Here is a 6,535-nt window from a genome sequence, read left to right as displayed (position 1 = left end):
AGGAAGTGAGAAGGAGGGAGACGGAGAAAGAGGGAAAGAGAGGAAGAGAAAGACGAAGAGAGAGAGTAAGAGAGAGAGAGGAGAGGGGGGGGAGAGGGAGAGAGAGAGAGAAGAGAGGGGGGAGAGGGAGAGGGAGAGGGGAGAGAGAGAGAGAGAGAGAGAGAGAGAGAGAGAGAGAGAGAGAGAGAGAGAGAAGAGTGGACGGGAAGGGAAGGAAGGCGAAGGTGAAGGACAGAGGACGGACGAGGAGCAAGCCAGGTAGTCGTGCAGTGAAGAAAAAGGACAAACGCACGAAAACAGTGAAGACGAAAACGAAGACAGACAAGAAAAACGAAAGAACAAGGAAGAACTACACGAAAATAAACTCAAATATAAAACAAAAAAAATGCGTTGAATCAATGACATTCCAAATATATACGGTTTATAACGAGCCAAAAACTACCATATGACCTGACAAACAAGGTGCGAATTTTATAAGGGGTAATTGAATAAGGAGTAAACATAAAAACAACAATAATGGAGGGAAAATTTAGAACAGCAGAATATGGGAACAATACGATAATAAAAAAAAACAAGATTAGAGAATAAAACGAAAAAAAGACAGACATTAATGAAAGTAGGAAAAATAAAATAGGAAAATAATTCTGACTTAACAATGAGAAAGTTTGACTACCTGCAAAGTCTAACAACACGAAGTGAAAGAAGAGAAACAAAGACACAAAGAGGAATGAAGCAGACATTATGAGGGATAAAAAGGAAATAATTCATGAAAATAAAAAAAAAACGCCGGCGATATATTAACACGACGGGGCGACAGCGGCAGGAGGGACGCGCGGCCGAGACGTCACTGTCCTGCAGGAACCCCTCGCCCTCCACCCCCTCCCTTACACCCTCCTCCCTTACACCCCCCCCCCCTTGTCCCCATCCCTTATACCGCCCCCTTTGTCCAGTCAGCCCTGGGTTGATGAACTCTCGACCATTTCTTGTATAAAATATTGCATGGAGAAACAGCCGTCGGCAAGTGCAGGATGTAATGATTCGCGAGTCGTAAGAATAAGGCACTATCCACAGAAAAGGATATATGTAAAAAATGAGAAAAAAACGTGAAGAACTGTCATTAATTACGAACAGATACTTAAGAAAATACACGATAATCAGATAACATCACAATTTTACACACGCACAAAAATACTAACGCACAAGCACAAGCACACACACACACGCGGGCGCACCGACAAACAAACACATACTACACTTCCCCGCCGTCTACACGCAATTCAGACCCTAACCACAAACCGCCTTTTTGTGCCCCAAGGGATAATGTTGAGCGTCAGGCAACCCCTCCTGCGTCCGTGCCCCCTCCCCTATCACCGTCCCCCCTCCTCAAACCCCTCCCCCCTCAACCGCACGCCAACTTAGATTAACCCGTAGCATAAATCCCGTCGCATCCTGTCTACCGCTTGGACGAACAGGAAGACATGAGTAGCACCGTAGCCCTTTCTCCCCTCTCGCCTTTCCCCTCTCCTCTCCTCCCTTCCCCTCGCCTCTCTCTCCTCTCTTCCCCTCCCCTCTTCCCCTTCCTTCCGCCCTTTCTCTCTTCCCTCCTGTCCCATCACTCACGTCGCGCTCATCAGGTGCGTCAGGGAACTGTCACCTGTCTGTCACATCAAGCCTCGGCCCCACTGCTACCTTAATATCTTACTCAGGTGTCAATCAGGGGCGAGAAGGGGGGGGGGCGAAGGAAAGAGGGAGTTTGAGAGAGTGGAACCAGCGCCGCCAGGTAAGAGGCAGTAATTAAAGGAAAACATTTGTAAATTCCAGGGAAATTCGAGGGACTGCTTGAGCCGGATGATGGAGAGGGACTGCAAACACGAGTTATTTCTGTTGACTCCCAATCAGTGGTTATATTATCAGTCTGTGCTCCTGCGCTTGCCCATGCACATTTATCTGTAAAAAAAAGTACAATTTCCTTGAACTTGCACAAGGACACGTGTCAAAAAAAGGAGTAAACTAAGAAAGGCAAAACGCACCCACGTAATAATACAACGTATATCAAGCGTGTGATTACCTCCCACTTAAAAAAAAAAGAAAAAAAAAGATCAGAACGAGAGAAAAAAATGTCGAAAATAACTGATGAACACATCGCCCTAGCACGCCCTACAGAAAGCCTACAGAAAGAAAAGTGGAGAGGGCGTGGTCACCAGGGCGCTCCTCCGCGTAATACACCTGTCTCTCGACGGGGGAGGAGGAGAAGGAGGGAGAACGCCAACAACGTCCTCCTATTCGCATTTCCTCCTCAACCCCCTCCCAACCCCTGCTCTCCCCTTCCGCACTTTGCCGCAAATAATCGCATTCCATTACGCTTCCCTCCCACCTCTGCCCTCGTCCCCTCCGCCTCCCCTCTCGCCCCTTTCCCCTCTTCTCCCCATTCCCCAGCCCGTGCGACCCGTGACGGTGACGAGAGGAACGGGTTGAAGGTGAAGGAAAGGAGGGGGAGGGGGACGGGGGGAGGTAAAGGAAGACGGCTAGGGAAGGGGAGGGGGAGGTGTTGAAGGTAAGGAAGGAGGCGGGGGAGGGGGAAGAGGAGGGAGAGCGGAGGTTCCTCACACACAGCATCTTACTCAGGGAGAGGGAGGAGACACCCGTCACATCCGCCAGGTGTTTCTGGCGCCTCCTACGCACCGCAGGGGATCCTTCGAGGCTTGCGACGTTGGAAGCGAAACTGGCTCCGTTATTAAGGATGAAGCCAATTACTTACGTATGCAATTACGCAAGAGAGCCGTGTAAGATTTGTTGGGAACGACAGACAATCGTCCGCTAATCTCATTTTCTGTCTGAGTGTGTGCTTGTCTTTGTGTTCGTGCTTGCTTGCCTTATGTGTGACTGTATGGGAGTGTGTGTGTGTGTGTGTGTGTGTGTGTGTGTGTGTGTGTGTGTGTGTGTGTGTGTGTGTGTGTGTGTGTGTGTGTGTGTGTGTGTGTGTGTGTGTGTGTGTGTTATCCGTGTGTCAGAACATGAATAATTACCATAAAAAAACATAAACAAACTGTTAATAACTAGTATCACACCCCATGAAAACATACGCTAATAATAAAAAAAAAACGAACAACAGCGGTGACAACCACACTCTTAAGTATTTATATAAAAAGTAATAAAATAAAATAAAATAAAATAAAAACTTTCCTCCCCTGACTTTCCCTGCAAACCAAGAATTTCCATGTAGCATGAACGAAACTTTGGCGCAAGCTTCAACGGCTCCAATATGGGAGGTAGCGAGCAGACGAGAAGAAGGGAGAGCTCGGTAAAGGGGAAGGAAAAGGGGGAAGAAAGAGGGAAGCAAAAGGGGAAACGAGGGGAAAAGCTACCAACACAGGTGGGCGCAGCATGGAACCACCTGGAGGGGGGAGGGGAAGGGGGAGGGGGAGGGGGAGGGGGAGGAGGAAGGGGCATTTGTGCTTGTTAACGCACCCCCCTTGGAGACACCTCGCGTCCTTCGAGGAAAGGCTCTTGGAGTAAACATTTTCTCTCGATTTTTTTACTTCCAGTAAAAATATTCTTATTCGAAGTGGGAAGAGGGAAAGAGAAATAAAATGTTAAGGAGTTTAACAAAAATAGAAAAAATGCGAAGGAATAAATAAAAATAAAAATAAATAGAGATAGAGAGGGAGAGAAAGAGAAAGAGAAAGAGAGAGAGAGAGAGAGAGAGAGAGAGAGAGAGAGAGAGAGAGAGAGAGAGAGAGAGAGAGAGAGAGAGAGAGAGAGAGAGAGAGAGAGAGAGAGAACATCAGTGGAAAGAAGAGTTAGTGTAAGAGACACAAATCTTCCTAAAGACTCTCCTCCATCACGATAACTTCCTTCCTTCCTTCTCTTCCCATACATCTTCCCTCTCCCTCACCATGGCCATTACCCATGTCTTACCCATCGCTACCTTACCCTCCCTTTATTCCTTCCTACCTTCCTACTTCCCCCCCCCCTCCCCAATTTTCCATTTTCTTTTCCGTTTTCATCCATTTTCTTTAATTTTCTTTTCTCCTTCAAATACCCAACCAAGCCAATCCTCTCACACACAATCTGCAATACCAATACAGTGTAATCCTCCTGCCTTGCGGAATGGCTAATCCTCTTCCTTTTTTCAACGCCACCCTTCCCTATTTTCTTCATTACTCCTTCTCCCCTTCTTCGTACCCTTTCGCTCCCTCATTCCTTCGCTGCAAGTGCCTATTAAACGCAAAACCTCTTTGAGTTTCCTTCTCGCGGTCTGAATGAACGTCCTATGGTAGAACTCTAACCTATGCGTAATCCTCCCTTCAGTCTCTCTCTTCTATCTTCTGTCTTCGCCTCCATCTCTCTCTTTCTCTCCTTATTCTTTATCTTCTACTTCCCCTCATTCCTACTTCCCTCCTCCTCATCCTGCTTCTTCTCTCCTCCTTCCCTCTTCCTTCGTCCTCCCTCCTCCCCCCTGCCCCTTATCCCCACTCCTCCTCCCTTCTCCTTCCTCCTTCCTCCTTCATCCTCCCTCCTCTTTCCCCTTATCCCCTTTCCTCCTCCCTTCTCCCTCCTCCTTCCCCTACCCTCCTCCCTTCTCTCTCCTGCCTTCCCCTTTCCTTCTCCCTCCTCTTTCCTCCTCCGTCCTTCATCCTCCCTCCTCTTTCCTCCTCCGTCACCCTACTTCCGACAGCCATCCATAACGGATGACACCCCCACTTCTGTTCTCTTTGGCTCCCTGTCGGCCCTTCGCGATCGCCCGAAAAGGCTGCTCGGGGGAATGGCCTCTGAGAGCTCTTAATGACCCAGAGGAAATAATAACACAAACACCGGCAAAGGAAAATGGATAAGTGAATGAATATACGATCAAGTCAGCAAACGAATAATATAAAATGTTCGAATAAACATATATATAAATAACACAAAGTCATGAATATGTAAATAGATAGACAAATAACCAAATAAACAGGTAAATAAATATGTGAACAAATCCGTAAATAAAACAAATAAAAAAATCCACATAAAAGTCATATCCACTTAAAAACCGTTAGAAAAACGAGCGGCGTCCCCCCCGATATTTTTTTTCTGTAACGCAGAACAAAAAAATAAAAATAAAATAAAACCGGTGCTTGATAACCCTTCACTCGCTCACCGAATTTCACGAATTTCACTGTTTCTCCATCGCAAAACTATATAAATGAATAAATAAATAAATAAATAAATAAATAAAATAAAAATCGGGCTAGAGGAGAACGAGAAATAATCCATCTTTACAGACATTTAGTGTTTTTTTTATATATATTGAGATAATTATGATGCCAGTGATGTTTCTAGTACTGGTGATAATGATTGTAGTGCTGATGACAATGAGTAATCATAAAACGCAACGATAGGAGTGATGATGATGACGATGATGATGATGATGATGATGATGATGATGATGATGATGATGATGATGATGATGATGATGATGATGATGATGATGATGATGATGATGATGATGATGACGATGATGATGATGATGATGATGATGATGATAATGACGACGATGATAACGATGATAATTATCACTATCATTATCATCATTATTGTTATTATTACCATCATCACCATCATCATCGTCACACAGATTACCACCACCCACCATCACCATCACCACCCCCCTCCCCATCCCTTCCACCCTCCCCCTCCTCTCCCTTTCACCATCCCCATAAACAGCCCCCCCCCCCCCATCCCAGTCCTCGCCCATTCGGCCTCGCTCAACCTCCACGCAGTAAATAAAGTGTGTAAATAAGAGAGGTACAGTAAACACCAAAATGGGAGGCGTATTTAAAGGTAAAATAGCTAGCATCGACGTCGAAATGAAGTATGCGGACAAGAGAAAAAAAAAAGAGAAAAAAGAAAGAAACGAAAAATACAATAAAATAAAAAGTTTTTAAAAGAGTTTTTTTTTTAATGAGTAAACGGAAAATAAGTAAAAGAGAAAGAGAAAGAAAGAAATAAGAAAAAAACTGGAAGCTTCAAAGAATCAGTAAAAAAAAAAAAGTAATGGAGGGAAAGAAAGTGAGATTAAAAGACAAGAAATAAATAAACGAAGGAAGAAAAAATTAAAGAAAATCTTGAAAAATCATCAAACGAACAATAAATTAGAACTTAAATGAGGTGACAAAAGGATGAAGAAAAAAATAAATAAAAGAAAAAGATTTACAGGAAGAAGAAAGTGGAACGAAAACGAAGAAGATAATTTAAAAGAAACGAGGCGATAATGAAAAAGAAAAAGAAAGAAAGAAAGGTAAAAAGAAACAGGTCGAGGCAGCGGGATAAAAGAGAGATCCACAAAGAACACACGAAAGATAAAGCAAAAACAAAACACAGGAAGACGAATACGAACGCTATCAGATCCGTATCAGAAGGGTCAGCATCCCGAACCACCGAGACAATGGATCCCACCTCCTCCTTCCACCTCCACCCTCGCCTTCCACCTCCACCCTCTCCTCCTTCCCTTCCACCTCCACCCTCGCCTTCCACCTCCTCTCTCTCCTCCTTCCCT

The sequence above is a fragment of the Penaeus monodon genome, chromosome 8 (genome assembly GCF_015228065.2).
Source record: "Penaeus monodon isolate SGIC_2016 chromosome 8, NSTDA_Pmon_1, whole genome shotgun sequence".
In the NCBI taxonomy this organism is placed as follows: domain Eukaryota; kingdom Metazoa; phylum Arthropoda; class Malacostraca; order Decapoda; family Penaeidae; genus Penaeus; species Penaeus monodon.
Note: the sequence above shows the minus strand (reverse complement) of the source record.